This window comes from Bubalus bubalis, chromosome 1 (genome assembly GCF_019923935.1).
Source record: "Bubalus bubalis isolate 160015118507 breed Murrah chromosome 1, NDDB_SH_1, whole genome shotgun sequence".
Taxonomy (NCBI): domain Eukaryota; kingdom Metazoa; phylum Chordata; class Mammalia; order Artiodactyla; family Bovidae; genus Bubalus; species Bubalus bubalis.
The window spans coordinates 39,034,126-39,052,148 of NC_059157.1; the positions used below are offsets into that span (position 1 = coordinate 39,034,126).

At 48.1% G+C, this 18,023-nt stretch overlaps 1 long non-coding RNA gene across 1 annotated transcript; it reads left to right on the forward strand.

Moving 5' to 3' along the window:
- Window positions 1-3,211: 3,211 nt before the first annotated feature.
- LOC123332590 lies at window positions 3,212-16,635 on the forward strand. The gene is made up of 3 exons (XR_006549442.1): window positions 3,212-3,378; window positions 7,844-8,002; window positions 16,032-16,635. It is a non-coding gene; the product is annotated as an uncharacterized LOC123332590 (long non-coding RNA).
- Window positions 16,636-18,023: the final 1,388 nt, after the last annotated feature.

The window sequence follows — 18,023 nt, forward strand, 5'->3', positions numbered from 1 at the left end:
AGACCCCGCTCCCATGCCCCCAATTCAGTTCTCAAGCTAAGGGCTGATGACACTTGAGTTTTTTTTAAACACACAGAAAGGATTTTACTTTAAAACTCAGCTCAGTTGTAGAATTTGATTCAATTTCACCCACTTTTTAAGATGACCGACCATCCTGGTTTCCCTAAGACTGGGGGTTTCCTGAGATGTGAGATTTTAGAGTTAAACCAGATAGTCTCCCGGGCCGATCGGGATGGCTGGTCACCTTGATACCTGTCCACTCTAGACACTTTTTCCTACTTCATGTAGCCACTCAGCAGAGAAAACAGTCTCTGGTTTAAAAATCTGGGCAACAATGCAAGGTTCCCAAAATACAGTCCTCCAGCACCAAACCCTTATCCCCCAGCCCCATCAATCTTGCAAAACTCAACTTGACTAATGTCCCCCTTGCTAACGCTGTCTACCAAAGCCAATATGATGGTCGACTTTAAGCTCCATCGATGCCAGGAGAAGTCTGCTCTGAAGTCAAAGCTATAGTCCAGATTTTAAGTTAGCATCTCCCAGGGAGGAAATCTCCCATGGAAAAATACCATGGAAAAATCCACGACTGACCACAGAGATACATTCATTACGGCAAGACTATAATTACAACACTGCCCGTCAGGGTTTCCATTATAAATGGGGTCTAAATCTTGGTGGAACACAATTCTTTCCAGCTGGAGCAAACCATGGACAGGTTTCCAGCCCACTGGGGATTTTTTTTTTTTCTGATTTGTTTACAAATTGGCAAGGCTGGGGGTGGGGGGATGGGAAGAGGGGAACAGCATAAACAATATGGATTTTTGTTCTTAGTGTATCCTTCAAGCCAAAACTAAGAGAACACAGACCAACCAAAAAATAACCAGTGTTATTGAGAATGACATCCAGACCTGAGCATTTTGGATTTCAAGGCAACATTTTGTCTTGTCGTTGTTGTTCAGTCGCTGAGTTGTATCTGACTCCTTGTGACCCCATGGACTGCAGCATGCTGGGCTTCCCTGTCCTTCACCATCTCCTGGAGTTTTCTCAAATTCATGTCCATTGAGTCAGTGATGCCATCCGATCATCTTATCCTCTGTCACCCCCTTTTCCTCCTACCCTCAATCTTTCCCAGCATCAGGGTCTTTTCCAATGAGTCGGCTCTTCACATCAGGTGGCCAAAGTATTAGAGTTTCAGCTTCAGCATTAGTTCTTCCAATGAGTATTCAGGATTTATTTCCTTTAGGACTGACTGGTTTGATCTCCTTGCAGTCCAAGGGACTCTCAAGAGTCTTCTCCAGCACTGCCATTTGAAAGCATTAATTCTTTGACGCTCAGCCTTCTTTATGGTCCAACTCTGATACCCGGACATGACTATTGGAAACATAATAGCTTTGACTATACGGGCCTTTAATTTACTTTAAGAGATGGAATATTTGGTAAGAGAATGGAGATTCACTTTTTTTTTTTTTTTTAATGCCTGAAAGAGATGAGCTTTGGTGCACTGCACCTCTGAGGGAAGCTCTGAGGTGGGAGATCCCTGCAGCAGATGAGACCTGGACTCTCTTCTGCTCTTTCTCCAGCTAACGTCTGACTGGACAGAAGTCAGTTCAGGGTTCTGAGCCTCAGGTTCCTCCTCTGTGAATCAGACACTGAGCTAGCCTGGCTGCCTCACAGAGTCCCTGTGCGTGGCCTCACGGCCAGCGGAGATGGCCTGCCCCACCCCCGGGGCAGGCCCCTTCAGTTCGTGGGCCCCCTCTCCCAAGCCCAGTGTCCCGGCTGCCCTCCAGAGAGGATGGAGCCTGAGTCACTTGGTGCGGTTGGGGGTACTTTGTTCCCCAGACCATGGAGGAAAGGAGACGCCACCACCTTCAGGGCGCTGACATACCCCAGAGACAGTGCATCCTGGGTCCTCATGGAGACTTAAGCTTGTTTTGACTTAAAACGTTTTACAGTAATTGCTCCAAAGCCATAAACTCACTTCAGGGCATCTCGCCACAGGCTTAGGACCTCGTGGGGTCACAAGGTCAGCCTCCTGCAAGAATCCAGTGGGGTGAGGGCAGAGACCCTTCTCAGGCTTTGTAGGCTCATAGGGTGATCCTTAGAAATGATCAACTGACCCTTAGAAACGACTGACAAACAAAACAGGAATTCCCGAAATGTTCCGTCCCAGCCTGCCCCTCTGAAAGCCCCCGGACTTCTAGGAACACCAGAGGAAACGAGACTGGTTCTGGTGGCAGGTCCCGTGTTTGCTTTAAATCACAGCCATTACAAGTCAAGGGATAAATATTTCCTTAGATACTCAGACCCCACTTTCCCTTCTCAAACGTCTGAAGAATTTGGAGGTCAAGATTTTTTTTCTCAGCGGTCAGGAAGCAATGTGATTAATCTGAGTAATGGAGGTAGGTGGACAAAGGTCCAAATCGCATTTTGTAAGGTTATACAAACTTTTAGGATTTCAAGTCATTTATTTTAAATAACTATCAGCTAAAAAGCTTAATCTGGCTTCGTTTTGACTTGGGTTTGAAATAAATGGCCAACTGCTTTCTCCTCTCACTTAATTCATGACAAGGTTTAGCCATAATTCTAAGTTGCAAAAAGCCCGTTCTGTGCAGAGATGAGCATCCCCTGACATGTTAATGCATTAAATGGCCATAGATCTTGCTGACTTTTGTAATGAAGACGTGCTGTGTGGGGCTGTTACTAGATGTGTGTTATGGAGTTAAGCATACTATACGTCCGTGTTTTAAGAGCAAGCGCTAGCATCACATAATCCCCAACCCTGGGTAGCAGGGGCAATGCACAGGGGATTTCTCTGCAGCCACAGGCTGGCTCCCGCACCTGCAGGGTGGTGTGGGCTCAGTAGGTGGCGCTCTTGCCCCTCCATCCTTCATCCATTTATGTACAAGTTTAGTTGGTTGATTTTTAATCCGTTGCTTTCAGTCATGTACACCAACACCCCGCATGGGCGGCAGCACGTGCTCTGAAAAGCTACATGTGGCCTTTGCGTCTCCCAACCAGCAGAGGCCCTGCCCTTATCAGTTGTAGGCTTAAGGGTTTGTTGAGATAATTGTTAAGAGCAGAGCCGGGCTTCCCGGGTGGCAATAACGGTAAAGAACCTGCCTGCCAATGCAAGAGACATGAAACTCAGGCTTGATCCCTGGGTTAGGAAGATCCTCTGGAGGAGGGCATGGCAACCCACTCCAGTGTTCTTGCCTGGAGAATCCCATGGACAGAGGAGCCTGGCGGGCTACAGTCCATGGGGTCGCTCAGAGTTGGACACGACTGAAGTAACAACACACACAAGAGAAAGAAGCCAATCTGAAAAGACTACGAACTCTGTGACGTTCTCAAAAAGGCAAATATGGACACAGTAAAAAGGTCAGTGGCTGCCGAGGCTTGGGACAGAAGGCAGGGGGGTGAACAGGTGGAGCCCAGAGGATGTTTCAGGCAGTGAAACTACTCAACATGATGCTACAATGATGGATACACACAGTTATACGCTTGTCCCAACCCATGGAAGGCACAGCACCAGGACTGAGCCTGACGGAAGCTGTGGACCCTGGGTGGTGATGGTGTATCTGTGTTGGTTCATCAGTCGCAGCAAACGTGCCATCTGGTGGGGATGTTGACAGTGGGGGAGGTGACGCCTTGGTCGGACAGGGGATATCTGGGAATCTGTACCTTCCTCTCAATTTTGCTCTGAATCCAAGGTTGCTATTTAAAAGCAGTCCGTTGTTTTAAATCTTAATTATCCTTTCTTCTCAGCCATGAGCCAAAACCTAATTTTATCTCTCAGAACATCTCATCAAGCACCTATATGTGCCAGTCCCCTCACCAAGCGCTGGAAACACAAGGTCCAGGTCTGGAGTGTGGAGTCCGGTGAAAAGACAGTGGCACAGAAGGCAGAGGGCTTGTCTCCCTTGCAGGCTGCCGGGGTCAGACGCAGCCCACCCGTGAGGAGTTCAGTACAGTTTTCAACCCGATAAGGTGCTTTGCAGCTGTTAGACCTGAACCTTTGAGTCTGTTTAAAGAGCATCTTGGGTGAGCTTGTTGAGACCTGGAAAGGCCCAGGAGTCATGGCACCTCCTTGGTGGGCATTTCCTCCAAGTCCAGTCGGGTGGTTAGCGGTCAGCACTTCAGTCTGCCTGGCTGGGTTTGGGTCCCTGCTCCATACCTTGTGAGCTGAGTTAACCTTTCTGTGCGGAGTTTCCCTCAGGGCTCTGAAATGAGCTTGACAGAAACAGCCTGTGTTACAGGATTGTATGTACAATCGAGTGTGGTCTAATATAAAGCTTTCTTTTTTTTTTGACTGCACCATGCAATGCATGGGATCCTAGTTCCCCGACCAGGGATCAAACCCATGCCCCTGCATTGGAAGCATGGAGTCTTAACCACAGGACCGTCAGGGAGGTCCCCCATACAGCTTTTCACCAAGTATTTGGCACAGATGAAAACACAAGGTTAGTAGAGATTACTTTCCCAGGTGGTAGGAATGTGGGGTGGAGCTGAGTATGCCACAAACTCCTTATCTTCATGACTACATTTAAATACATTAAAACCTGTCTTCTCTGAGACGTTTGAAATCTCTCAGATTGTGCAGACCTACTTGGCAGCCTTTGTCTGCCGTGTGGTCCCAGGAGGGGTGCCCCGGGGGGTGCTCCCCAAAGGGAAAGGACACCAAGACTCTACTCTGCGCCTGCGGCCTCGCTGTCAACCAGACTCCCCTAAAGCAAAGGTGAAACTCCCGTGAGAGTTTCCCTATCCTTGGCACCTAGGAAAAAGGCCTGGAGCAACTCACATAGAACTTTCTTTAAGGGAAAAAAAAAATGGTTACAATTTTTTTCCTTGTTCAGAGTTTTTGACGTGTTTCTTCTTTTTTTTCTTCATGCTTGGGGACAGGAGGAATGACATGCGGCCGCTCCATAATTGTGGGGCCTTCTCCAGTGGACCGTGATCTATTTACTGAGAATTTTTTAATAAATAAACCACAGCCTTGAACCCTTGTGCCCTTATAAACCAGTTGGTTCTCATGGGGAGAGTTCAGGAGATTTTATGGAGCAATAGTATGTTCTCATGAGAATTTTATTAGAAATCAGAGACTTGAAATGCATCAAGCAGGAAATTTATGAGGTTACATGGGAACCATCCCTTCATTTTGTCATTCGGGGTTAATTTACTTCTTCATAGTGTGTTGATTTACTTTGTAAATTTCAGTCATGAATTCTAAGCTTCTCAGCAAATTTAAGCCTGCTCATCAATTTCTTGAACTTCTCCCATTTTTTATCCTTAAAATAAGATAGCTAATATTGATAGCCTATATAAGAAAGTCCAAACATCTATGGGAAGCACATATTCCTGAGAAGAAATGTGTCCAAGCAGGTCTTTCCAAATGCCAAGGAATAAACAGAGCTTAGAGAAAAACATTTTTATAACCCACATGCAATTCTTTATGTCTTGAAATTTTCCACTTAATAGTTTCTCCAAATAATGTTTTTAATTGTGTTTTGCAAAGTACCCAGTTAAAATTTCACTCATAAAAAAAACCAAAACAAGCTTGTTTATTATCATGTAACACAACTTGGAAAATAGCCCAAACCCAGAATAGATGTTTGTGTGCTGGTGAAGTGGGGAGGAAGTGTTCTAAACAAGTTTTTCGTCTGGGCCCATTCCAACATTTCATTAATTGTGTGTTGATGGTGTGAGGAAAGAGGGCAGGCCAGGACTGGCCTTGGCTGGAGCCAAGAAAGTGAGTGAGGAACCCCAGGAACTAGTCTTCTGTTAACAGCTCACCCCTTTGCTGATAACTGAGCCTGACTCCTGGGTGAATCCCCATATTAGGTAATGTCTCTTAATCTTTACATTTAATTCTCAAAAACTGTGTGTTTCCAACCAAATACTTGCTCTGGGAGTTGAAGTTTATCAAGCTGCAACCATGGCATAGTGGCTTTGTCTTAACCTTTTCTGCCTACTCATCACCCCAAACTCCTAGGCACCTATTTTAGAAAAAAAAAAAAAATCTTCGTAATGAGACAACACAAGGAGGCAGCCTGGCAGCTGCTTCAGATTTCTTGGCCTTTCTTCTGAGAATGATTCCAGCTCCCCTGTCCCAGCTCAGCTGTTATCTGGGCTAATGGAAGCTGGTCCTTCCTCCAAGATGCAAACGGAACAGTCTCGGTCACCATTCTCTAATCTTTCCTGGGGTTGCCCATGTGCCAGGCTCAGAGCTATTCTATATACAGCAGCAGGTTTACTACTGGAAACAACTCTCTAAAGAAGGTCCTGGGCGTCTCCCCACTTGACAGGTGATGAGCTTGAGGCTCAGGTGGGTGATGTAGCCTCTCTGTGATCACACAAGCAGATGTGCTCTTACCCCACGGTGCCCAGACTCTCCAGGGTCAAGGTCTGACCTGGGAGACACACCCTGCCCTCAGCAAGCTCTCTTCCTAATTTCAAGAATAAGGAATGAGAGAGCAAGTCCAGTGCTCAGAACCCAATGACTGCCCAGCACGACCCTGTCACTGTGTGGGAGAAGAGATGCTCTGATGGCAAACAAGCACACGGAAGGATGCTCCTCGCATCAGATGTCATCAGGGAAATGCAAATTTAAACAGTAGGGAGATGCCCCACACCCCTAGGAAAATGACCGGACCTGGACACCGACATCTCCAAAGGCTTGTGAGGATGTAGAACAGCAGGAAAGTCTCCTTCATTGTTGGTGGGAATGCAAAATGGTACAGCCACTTTGGCTCTTTCTTAGAAATTAAACATTCTCTTACCGGCAATCACGATCCGGCAATCATACACCTTGGCATTTCCCCAAAGGAGTTGAAAACTTAGGTGCACACAAAACTCTGCACATAGATATTTTTATCAACTCTATTCATACTTGCCAAAACTTGGAAGCAATCAAGGTGTCTCTCAGAATGTGAATGGCTAAATAAACTGTGGTCTCTCCAGACAATGGGATATTATTCAGTGATAAAATCAAGCCACGAACAGGCATGGGGGAACCTTAAACGCATAGGACAAAGTGAGAGAAGCCAATCTGAAAAGTCTCCATGCTGTGTAATTCCAACTCTGTAACATTCTGGAAAAGGCAAAATTATAGAGACTGTAAAGATAAGTGGTTTTCAGAGATTGAGGGGTGGTGGGATGAAGAGGTGAAACATAGAGGATTTTTAGGGCAATGAGAAGACTCTGAATGAGTCTATAGTGGTGGATACACACCCTTATACACTTGTCCAAACCCATAGGATGCACACCACCAAGAGTGAGCCCTAAGATTTGTCAGTGGAGGTTCACTGATTGAAACGAATGTGGCATCTGGTTCAGGATGTGGTTCCTGGGAGAGGCCATGGTACAAAGGGGTCATGGGGAGTCTCTGTACCTTCAATTCAATTTTGCTATGAACCTAAACTGCTTTAAAAAAAAAAAATGAAGACTATTAAGAGAAACAAAACAGAGTCACAGGTGTCCTGGACTTAGGAAACATGGACCCCAGTGGCCTGAGAGCAGACAACTTCAAGCAGGGTTGCACCATCTTAACAAGCATAAAAGCAAACCAAAGCAACGCATCCAGCTCGTGGCTGTGGAGGACGCCTCCTGCAAAGAAGCAAAGAGAGCTGATCACATCACCAGGAGGAGAAGGGCTCAAAGGCTTCCTGAAGGAGGAGGACTTGCAGGGGTGAGGGGTCCTGGCCAGAGGAGGAGGCAAAAGCAGAGCCTGGACCCAGGCCTCTCTCTGGGCTGGCTGGGTTTTGCCTCTGGATTCTATTCTCCTGCTACCCGTCCGGCCTCTTCTTTTTCTGAGGATTGTTAACAAATTGGTTTCTTCCACCTCCAGGCAAGCTGTGCTTTGGTGACGAGCCAAGGAAAATATCCACTGAATACAAACCAGGCTCCCAGAACATGTCCAGCGAAGTGCACAGGAAACACTCTGTCCTCCACGAGCGACCGCTGAAGGCAGCCTCTCCTCTCTGCTTCCTCGAGGCCCCAGCCGCAGGTTTGCAGGGACCACACCTCCCCGGGCCTGCGGGGAAAGACAGGAGGGCCCTGAGATCCCCCCGCCCCCCGAGCTGGGATGTTCCCAGAGCACACGCAGAGGAAGGTCCTCCAGCCCTGGGAGAAAGCTCAGTCCCCCCAGGGGCCATCTCAGAGAACACAGCCTGCAGATTAGAGGCGTCCGGGGGTGGGGGCCACAGCAGGGTCAGAGGAAGACACGCTAAGTCTCAGGGCCTGGGCTGAATTCCAGCCTCTCCACCGCCCCCTCCACCCCCCCCCCACCCCCCGCCGCCCCCCGCACCCCGCATCCCAGAGCTCTCTGCTCCTGCCCAGACAGGGGCGTCAAGGGCAACACAGCCTGGAATTCAACCCGGCTCCCCCGGGTGCCCTTGCTGCGGCCAGTCCCGAGGCTGGTTACCATCTGGGCTGGGAAGTGATGGCTTCTCCGCCATGTTCGGCTTTTCACCATCCGTCGAGTCCAGGGTTAAGGTGATAGGGGCTCCTGGTGCCTTCCTGGCTTTGCCCCTCCGGAGCCTTCCCCAGCATTTGGAAAGGCTCTGGGCGGAGCAGCGATCCCCTTTCTTCAAGGGAAGGTTTTTTTTTTTCTTTAATATATATTTATTTTAATGGGAGGATAATTACAATATTGTCCGACTCTTTGCAAGTACTGGAGTGGGTTGCCATTTCCTTCTTCAGAGAATCTTCCCGACCCAGGGATCGAACCTAGGTCTCCCGCATTGTAGACAGACGCTTTACCGTCTGAGCCACCAGGAAAGTCCGTAATTACAATATTGTGATGGCCCCTACGAGGTGTCAGTGTGACTCGGCCACAGGCACACACGTGTCCCCTCCCTCCTGCCCGCCCCCCCCCCCCCCGCCCCCCATCGCTCCAGGTTGCCGCAGAGCAGCCGCCCTGGGTGTCGGGTCACGCATCCAACTCCACGGGCAGGTGCTGTCTGAGCCTGGGCGCCGTGTGTGCCAACAGCAGCAGCGCGCCCACCCGCCTGCGCCCCTCACCGCGGAGGCTGAGCTGCGGCACCTGGACGCCGGGGCCCCGCCGTCAGAGAGCGGCTCCATCCGGACCCCAGCGGCCTGGCCCAGGCCCTGCGGGTGTGAGTGGAGTCCTCGGGCCTCTGCGAGTCTGCTCTAAGCAGCACCGGGCTCTCGGCACCGCGGGGCTGAGATCGGCGGTAGGTTCTCGTTCCCGGGTGCTGCTTCTCCGCACAGGGGATGACCTGGCATTTGTGGTCTCCTGGAGGCACTGGCGACCCACTCCAGTACTCTTGCCGGGAAAATACCATGGACGGAGGAGCCTGGTAGGCTGCAGTCCATGGGGTCGCTACTGAGCGACTTCACTTTCACTTTTCACTTTTATTCATTGGAGAGGGAAATGGCGACCCACTCCAGTGTTCTTGCCTGGAGAATCCCAGGGACGGGAGAGCCTGGCGGGCTGCTATCTATAAGGTCTCACAGAGTTGGACACGACTGAAGCGACTTAGCAGCAGCAGGACATGGAACAACAGACTGATTCCAAATAGGAAAAGGAGTACGTCAAGGCTGTATATTGTCACCCTGCTTATTTAACTTATATGCAGAGTACATCATGAGAAACGCTGGGCTGGAAGAAGCACAAGCTGGAATCAAGACTGCCGGGAGAAATATCAATAACCTCAGATATGCAGATGACACCACCCTTATGGCAGAAAGTGAAGAGGAACTAAAAAGCCTGTTGATGAAAGTGAAAGAGGAGAGTGAAAAAGTTGGCTTAAAACTCAACATTCAGAAAACTAAGATCATGGCATCTGGTCCCATCTGTTCATGGGAAATAGATGGGGAAACAGTGGAAACAGTGTCAGACTTTATTTTTGGGGGCTCAAAAATCACTGCAGATGGTGACTGCAGCCATAAAATTAAAAGAGGCTTACTTCTTGGAAGGAAAGTTATAACGAACCTAGACGGCATATTAAAAAGCAGAGACATTACTTTGCCAACAATGGTTCGTCTAGTCAAGGCTATGGTTTTTCCAGTGGTCATGTATGAATGTGAGTTGGACTGTGAAAAAAGCTGAGCACCAAAGAATTAATGCTTTTGAACTGTGGTGTTGGAGAAGACTCTTGAGAGTCCCTTGGACTGCAAGGAGATCCAACCAGTCCATCCTAAAGGAGATCAGTCCTGGGTGTTCACTGGAAGGACTGATGCTGAAACTATACTTTGGCCACCTCATGCGAAGAGTTGACTCATTGGAAAAGACCCTGATGCTGGGAGGGATTGGGGGCAGGAGGAGAAGGGGACAACAGAGGATGAGATGGCTGGATGGCATCACCGACTCAATGGACATGAGTTTGGGTAAACTCCAGGAGTTGGTGATGGACAGGGAGGCCTGGCGTGCTGCAGTTCATGGGGTCGCAAATCAGACACGACTGAGCGACTGAAGTGAACTGAACTGAATGGAATGTGAGCCCCCTGCGGCAGCCAGGCAGCCTCGCTCCCCACTGCACCCTGGAACCTAGGACCCTGCCTGGTTCTAACACTCTGAGTGCTCAAGACACGTTTATGGAATAAAGAATTTTCAGTGTCTTTGTTTCTGCAGTGGCACAGCAAGGAGGTTCCAGCTGGTCCTTTGGTCACCCTGAGCCCCCAGTGAGGAGCATCTACAGAGCCTGAGGAGAGGGGGCCTGGACGTGCCCCCCGACCCACTCCCAGAGGGGGTGTGTGCAACTGTTGAGGGACCGCAATCCCCCAGCTCCCCCCACCTCCCCCAGGCCCCCAGAGGCCAGCCCATGACTCAGAAGTTTGAGAGATTTGATGACAACTTCAGCTCACACTCAACAGGGATAACCATTATCCAGGCTCTGGGAGAAAACCCACAAAGCAGGAGACAGCCTCCCCATGGATGCACCCTCTTTGCTCTGATCCGGGCTCTTTGTGTGTCTAGAATCGCTTTCCCCACCTCCCCTTCCTCCCTGCGATGGCGCCCACAGCATTGATCCCAAGGGTCTCCTCTGTGCTTTAGCTGAACTGGGAAGATAGACCCCATCAGAAGGGAAGCAAGCCCCTCGGCTTCCCATGTCCTCTTGCTGAAAGGGGTTGGGATCTTTGCTCAGCCTCTCTATCTCTGGTCCTCGTCCTTACAAAATCCCATCTCCCACCCCAGCCCCTCCGTCCCTTCCTGTTCCCTCCTGACCTTCCTGGGTGAGTTATCCCCACCACCTCTCTCTCCAGGTGCTTCTGCTAAGATTCCACACACACCTGCACGTCAAACAAATGTTGCTTCAAAACATTCCCCAGTCCAACTGCCTCCTCGGACCACCCTCCCCCTTCCCTGTCACCTTGCCAACTCCAGCTCCTTCAACTGACATCACCTCCATCCTCCAGGCTCTCTTGGAGGCTAATCCTAACCACATCCCCTTCTCTTCCCGCCTTCAGTCTTTCCCAGCATCAGGGTCTTTTCCAATGAGTCAGTTCTTCACATCAGGTGGCCAAAGTATTGGAGTTTCAGCTTCACCATCAGTCCTTCCAATGCATCTTTAGGACTGATCTCCTTTAGGATGGACTGGTTGGATCTCCTTGCAGTCCAAGGGACTCTCAAGAGTCTTCTCCAATACCAGTTCAAAAGCATCAATTCTTCGGCACTCAACTTTCTTTATGGTCCAACTCTCACATCCATACATGACCACTGGAAAAACCACAGCTTTGACTAGATGGACCTTTGTTGGCAAAGTAATATCTCTGCTTTTTAATATGCTGTCTAGGTTGGTCATAGCTTTTCTTCCAAAGAGCAAGTATCTTTTAATTTCATGGCTGCAATCACCCATCTGCAATGATTTTGGAGCCCAAGAAAATAAAGTCTGTCACTGTTTCCATTGTTTCCCCATCTATTTGCTGTGAAGTGATTGGACCGGATGCCATGATCTTAGTTTTCTGAATGGTGAGTTTTAAGCCAGCTTTTTTACTCTCCTCTTTCACTTTCATCAAGAGGCTCTTCAGTTTCTCTTTGCTTTCTGCCATAAGGGGGGTGTCATCTGCAATACAGGTACCTGCTGCATAAGACTCAGATATCCTCTGTCTGCAATGCTGGTCAGAGAAATCTTTTTTTTTTCTTTCCCTTCCAACATATCCCCAAGTCAGTTCTTCTGCAGAAAAACAAAAAAAACAATTCTAGGACATGTCCACTAATAATAGAAACAGTAACACTTTATGCAATAATGTATAATGAGGTTGTTTAAAAAACCTTCTTTGTAACACTTGGCAATTTTCAAGATACTTTCTCATCAGGCTTTGGCTGCCTCCCAGAAAGAGTCTATTTTTATCTGAACATGTACACAACCTCTATAAACTTGGGGTGAAAAATAAATGCATCGTTGAGCATCAGGGCCTGGATCTCCATAAGGAGCAGCCAAAGGCAAAGAGCAGGGCTTGGCTTTGCATCAAGCGTGCCTGCCGTGACCTTGGCAGGGGTCCTGCCTCACGCCTCAGTCTCCTCATCCAGGAAGTGGGCCGGATGCTAGCGCCTGTCTTGCACAGAGCTCATCAGTGCTCTTGAGGTCACACAAGGATCCTGCCTACCATGGTGTTTGGCATGTGAGACTCAAGATAAATATTAAGCTACCAAAAAAGGGAAGAAAGAGAGGAATTAAGTTGAAATCCTGCTGTAGGAAAGCTCCACACTGTTGGTTTCCTTCCCCTGTAGACCGTCAGCCCTCAACATTGCTTCATGTCCCCTGCCCTCACTGTGGGGTGTGCGTGTGTGTGTGCTCAGTCGTGTCCAACTCTTTGTGACCCACCAGGCTCCTCTGTTCATGGGATTCTCCAGGCAAGAATACTGGAGTGGGTTGCGATGGCAATCCCCCTCCAGGGGATCTTCCTGACCCAGGGATCGAACCCATGTCTCCTGTGTTGGCAGGTGGATTTGGCAGGCACTCACATTTGAGCCACCACCAGTTCCCGTCACCCACTCCTACATGACAGGAAAATCTGCCCCCTCTGGGTAGGTTTTAGCTTGTCTTTCCCCCAGCCAGATGCCTGCTACAAAACACAGCTTCCACAGTGATGTTCCACCTGGTCAGCATCAACCCCAGGCCTCAATCACTGGAACTTCAAATAATTACACAGAGTTCAATCAGATTTGAATCAGTAGTAGCTGAAGTATCGGGAGAGGACTCAGTCTGTCCTGGACATGAGTTTCCTTTTGATTTTTGATATCAGTAGTGATTTTTCTTACCACTAAAACATAATGGTAGCTAATTTCTGTTTAACGTCTATTTGTAAAGCTCTTTAAAGGAAATCAAATTTCTATTGAAAAAGCATGATTGCTATAGGCTCTAGAAAATACCAGGAAAGAGTTTAATCATCAATCAAATTGCTAGGATGATAAGTTCCCAGTGGAAGTACTGATACTGAGAGATTAGAGTCAGAAATACATAACCAGTTTCTAGGGGAAATGCATTTGTAAATTCAGATTGTTAGACAGAGGTCAAATATATATGGTCAATATATTAGGTAATATACGAATTGTTAAAGTCTCCACTGGGTTATTCCCATCTGCATACAAACTTGATGTTATTTCTCCCAACTAGAAATTAAAAATAAACAAAAACAAACAAACAAAAAAAGCCAGGCATAAACGGATTTGTGTGTCGGGCTATCTGATCAGTTAGCCTCACCTCTGCAGGTAGGTAATTACCTTTGAGGCTTCATTCTTCACCAGGATCCCAGTAAGGCCTCCACAAGGCCTGGGATCTTTCCCAGATAAACCTGCAGAGGCCTTTGAATTCCTCTCCTGAAATCTAACCCCCAATCCCCTGGTGGGGTCTTCGTGTCTGCCAGAGCACAGCCCTCTGTGCTGGGACCCCGGCAGCTCCCAAGAGGAAGGGCGTTGGCTGGAGGGGCTGCTGGGCAGTGAGGGAGCCACCCCGCAGAGCTCACAGAGCCCAGGGCTGTGGGGACTCTGTGTGCCTTCCCCTCAATTTCACTCTGAACCGAAAGCGGCCTTAACAATATAAAGTCTGTTTAAAAGGGGTAAGATCCACGGGTGGATGTGTGCATGCTAAGTCGCTTCAGTGTGTAGCCTGCCAGGCTCCCCTATCCATGGGATTCTCCAGGCAAGGATACTGGAGTGGGCTGCCATGCCCTCCTCCAGGGGCTCTTCCTGACCCAGGGATCGAATCACATCTCTTATGTCTCCTGAATTGGCAGGCGGGTTCTCTGCCACTAGCGCCACCTGGGAAGCCCTGGAGGTGGGAAGTAATAACTGATATAGAACAGCGTGGATGCATATAATGCCACTGAACTGTGCCCTTAAAATGGTTAAAAGGGAACTCACGTAACTCAATGGGCTTCCTTGGTGGCTCAGCTGGTAAAGAATCCGCCTGCAATGCTGGAGACCTGGGTTCGATCCCTGGGTTGGGAAGATCCCCTAGAGAAGGGAAAGGCTACCCACTCCAGTATTCTAGCCTGAAGAATTCCATGGACTGTGTAGTCCAGGGGTCACAAAGAGTCAGACACAACTGAATGACTTTCACTTTGACTTTTCACTTTCACATAACTCAATAGCCAAAAAGAAAAAAAAAAATCTCATTTTTCATTTCCTCTCATGGGCAGAGGACCCGAGTGGACATTTTTCCAATGAAGACATACAGATGTCCCACAGGTACATGAAAAGAGGTTCAATGTCACTAGTCGTCAGGGAAATGCAAATCAAATCCACAAAGAGCCAGCACCTCACACCTGTCAGAATGGCTGTCAGCAAAAAGACCACAAATAAGAAGTGCTGAGTGGACGTGGGGAAAAGGCAGCCTTGTACACTGTTGGTGGGAATGTACATTGGTGCAGCTACTGCAAAAAACAATACAAAGTTTCCTTGAAAGACTAAATACAACACCATATGATCCAGCGATTTCAATTCTGGTTATTTATCCGAAGGAAAAGAGACAACTAACTCGAAAAGGTGTCTGCACCCCCATGTTCATGGCAGCGTTCTTACAACAGCCAAGACACAGAAGCAACCTAAGAATCCATCAGTGGATGAGTGGATAAAGAAAATTATCCATCTATCTATCTGTCTTTTTGTAGATATAAATACATGTGATGGGACTTCCCAGGTCCCACTAGTGGTAAAGAACCCGCCTGCCAATGCAGGAGACATAAGAAATGTGAGTTCAGTCCCTGGGTCAGGAAGATTTCTGAAGGAGGAAATGGCACCCCACTCCAGTATTCTTGCCTAGAGAATCCCATGGACAGAGGAGCCTAGCGGGCTACAGTCCATGGGGTCACCAAGAGTCAGACCCGACTGAAGCAACCTGGTACACACGCAGCTACGGTGAGCCCCGATGGCGCCCTCCATAGCGGACAGAGACTGGAGCTGCCTCCCCGGAAGGACTCCAGCCCCCGGCAGAACCTGAACCGCATGGCTCCTGGGGGCCCAGTGGTCTCCAGGGGACAGAGGGCTCAGAGGAGGAGACCCCACAGCCCTCTCTGCCCCACCTGCCCCCCACCGAGCTCGGGGTAGTCACTTCCTGAAACAAAACCAGGGAAACATCAGCCAAATCCTCCAGTAATTTGTACCATTTGCAGCTCACCTCCGAGCCAGTGTGGAAAACTACTAGGCTGGAGAAATTTTCCCCACATTACTGCTTTTGCGTTTTATATATAAAAAGGGTGTGTACATAATAGTGATCACCCCCTGCACACACACACACACACAGGGTAACTGTGCAGAGGTGATGGATAAGTTATTTAGCTTGACTGCAGTGATGTTTTCATAATGCATACATTTACCAAAACATCCAGTTGTACACCTTAAATACAGCCAAATTTGACATGTCAATGACATGTCAATAAAGTTTAAAATTTAAGTCATAAAATAAAAACAGTGGAGGAAAGGGTAACAACAAATAAGATAACCACATGAGATAGTCGATTACCCCTTGTGGGGAGAAATAAACCATTTAACCGTTGCTGCTGTTGTGTGAAGTCTAGTCGATCGTTTGCAGACTGGCTTTTAATCATTAAAAATATTATATCCTTTGCAGCATCAAAAGGTACATGAAAATGCTCCTGGAAGCAACATGGCAGCATCGCACGGCACTCAAGACGCCAGGAGGCCTGTTTCCAGGCCGGCTTACCCCAGCCTTGCCTCAACTTCCATCAGCCGCTCTCTCTGGGAAAGTTTCCTGCCCGGAGCTGCATTTCCGCCCCCTCCAGGAGGGCACCGTTTCTCGGATCATCTTTCTGTAACAGTTGTGTCTCCTCCTGAGCTGCCTCAAAACAAAGCTGTGGGCTCTGATGCCCTCACAGGGACAGAACAGAAATGTATTATCTCGGTTCTGGAGGCCAGATGTCCAAACTCTGGGTGTCAGCAGGGCCCCACCCCCTTGAAGCCCTCGGGGATCCTCTCACCCCTGTGGCTCCTGCTGCTGTTCCTTGGCTTGCGGGGGCTTGTCTCCAACCCACTGGCTTCACGTGGAGGACTGTGTGTCTCCCGTGTTCACACTGTCCTCCCACTGCGTGTGTGCTTATCACTGTGTTCGTGAAATACAGCTAGGACTTATATATTTTTAATATATCATATGCACCTACTGTTTCAGAGACTTTTCTGGAAGTCTCCAGGAAACAGACTTTTTCCTCCTGAACACACACTGGCTGTGTTACCTGGTGCTGACCTGTCCTAGCGAATAAATAATTCGCCTTTGACATATGGTAACCAATGTTCCTCAAGCTCGCTCTTAGGGTTTCCACAGTCCCTCTAGTACCTGATCCTCGCCAACCCGCCAGCCTTTCCCACCCACGTCCTCATATCCAGCCACTATCTATGCCTCATCTGAACATCGTATAACAAAACGCCACACTCCTCGGTTTTCTTTTTTTGTTGTTATTCAGTCACTAAGCAAATGTGGAAAACTCAGCAGTGGCCACAGGACTGGAAAAGCTCCATTTTCATTCCAATCCCAAAGAAAGACAATGCCAAAGAATGCTCAAATTACCGCAGAGGAACCAGAGATCAAATTGCCAACATCCACTGGACCATCAAAAAAGCAAGAGAGTTCCTGAAAAACATCTATTTCTGCTGTATTGACTATGCCAAAGCCTTTGACTGTGTGGATCACAACAAACTCTGGAAAATTCTGAAAGAGATGGGAATACCAGGCCACCTGACTTGTCATTTGAGAAACCTATATGCAGGTCAGAAAGCAACAGTTAGAACTGGACATGTAACAATAGACTGGTTCCAAATAGGAAAAGGAGTAAGTCAAGGCTGTATATTGTCACCCTTCTTATTTAACTTATATGCAGAGTACATCATGAGAAGTGCTGGGCTTGGATGAAGCATAAGCTGGAATCAAGATTGCTGGGAGAAATACCAGTAACCTCAGATATGCAGATGACACCACCCTTATGGCAGAAAGTGAAGAGGAACTAAAAAGCCTCTTGATGAAAGTGAAAGTGGAGAGTGAAAAAGTTGGCTTAAAGCTCAACATTCAGAAAACGAAGATCATGGCATTAGTCCCATCACTTCATGGAGAATAGATGGGGAAACAGTGGAAACAGTGTCAGACTTTATTTTTCTGGGCTCCAAAATCACTACAGATGGTGACTGCAGTCATGAAATTAAAAGACACTTCCTCCTTGGAAGAAAAGTTATGACTAATCTAGACAGAATATTAAAAAGCAGAGACATTACTTTGCCAACAAAGGTCCATCTAGTCAAAGCTATGGTTTTTCCAGTAGTCATGTATGGATGTGAGAGTTGGACTATAAAGAAAGCTGAGTGCCAAAGAACTGATGCTTTTGAGAAGACTCTTGAGAGTCCCTTGGACTGCCAGGAGATCCAACTAGTCCATCCTAAAGGAAATCAGTCCTGAATATTCATTGGAAGGACTGATGCTGAAGCTGAAACTCCAATCCTTTGGCCACCTGATGCAAAGAACTGACTCATTTGAAAAGACCCTGATGCTGGGAAAGATTGAAGGCTGGAGGAGAAGGGGACGACAGAGGATGAGATGGTTGGATGGCATCACCAACTC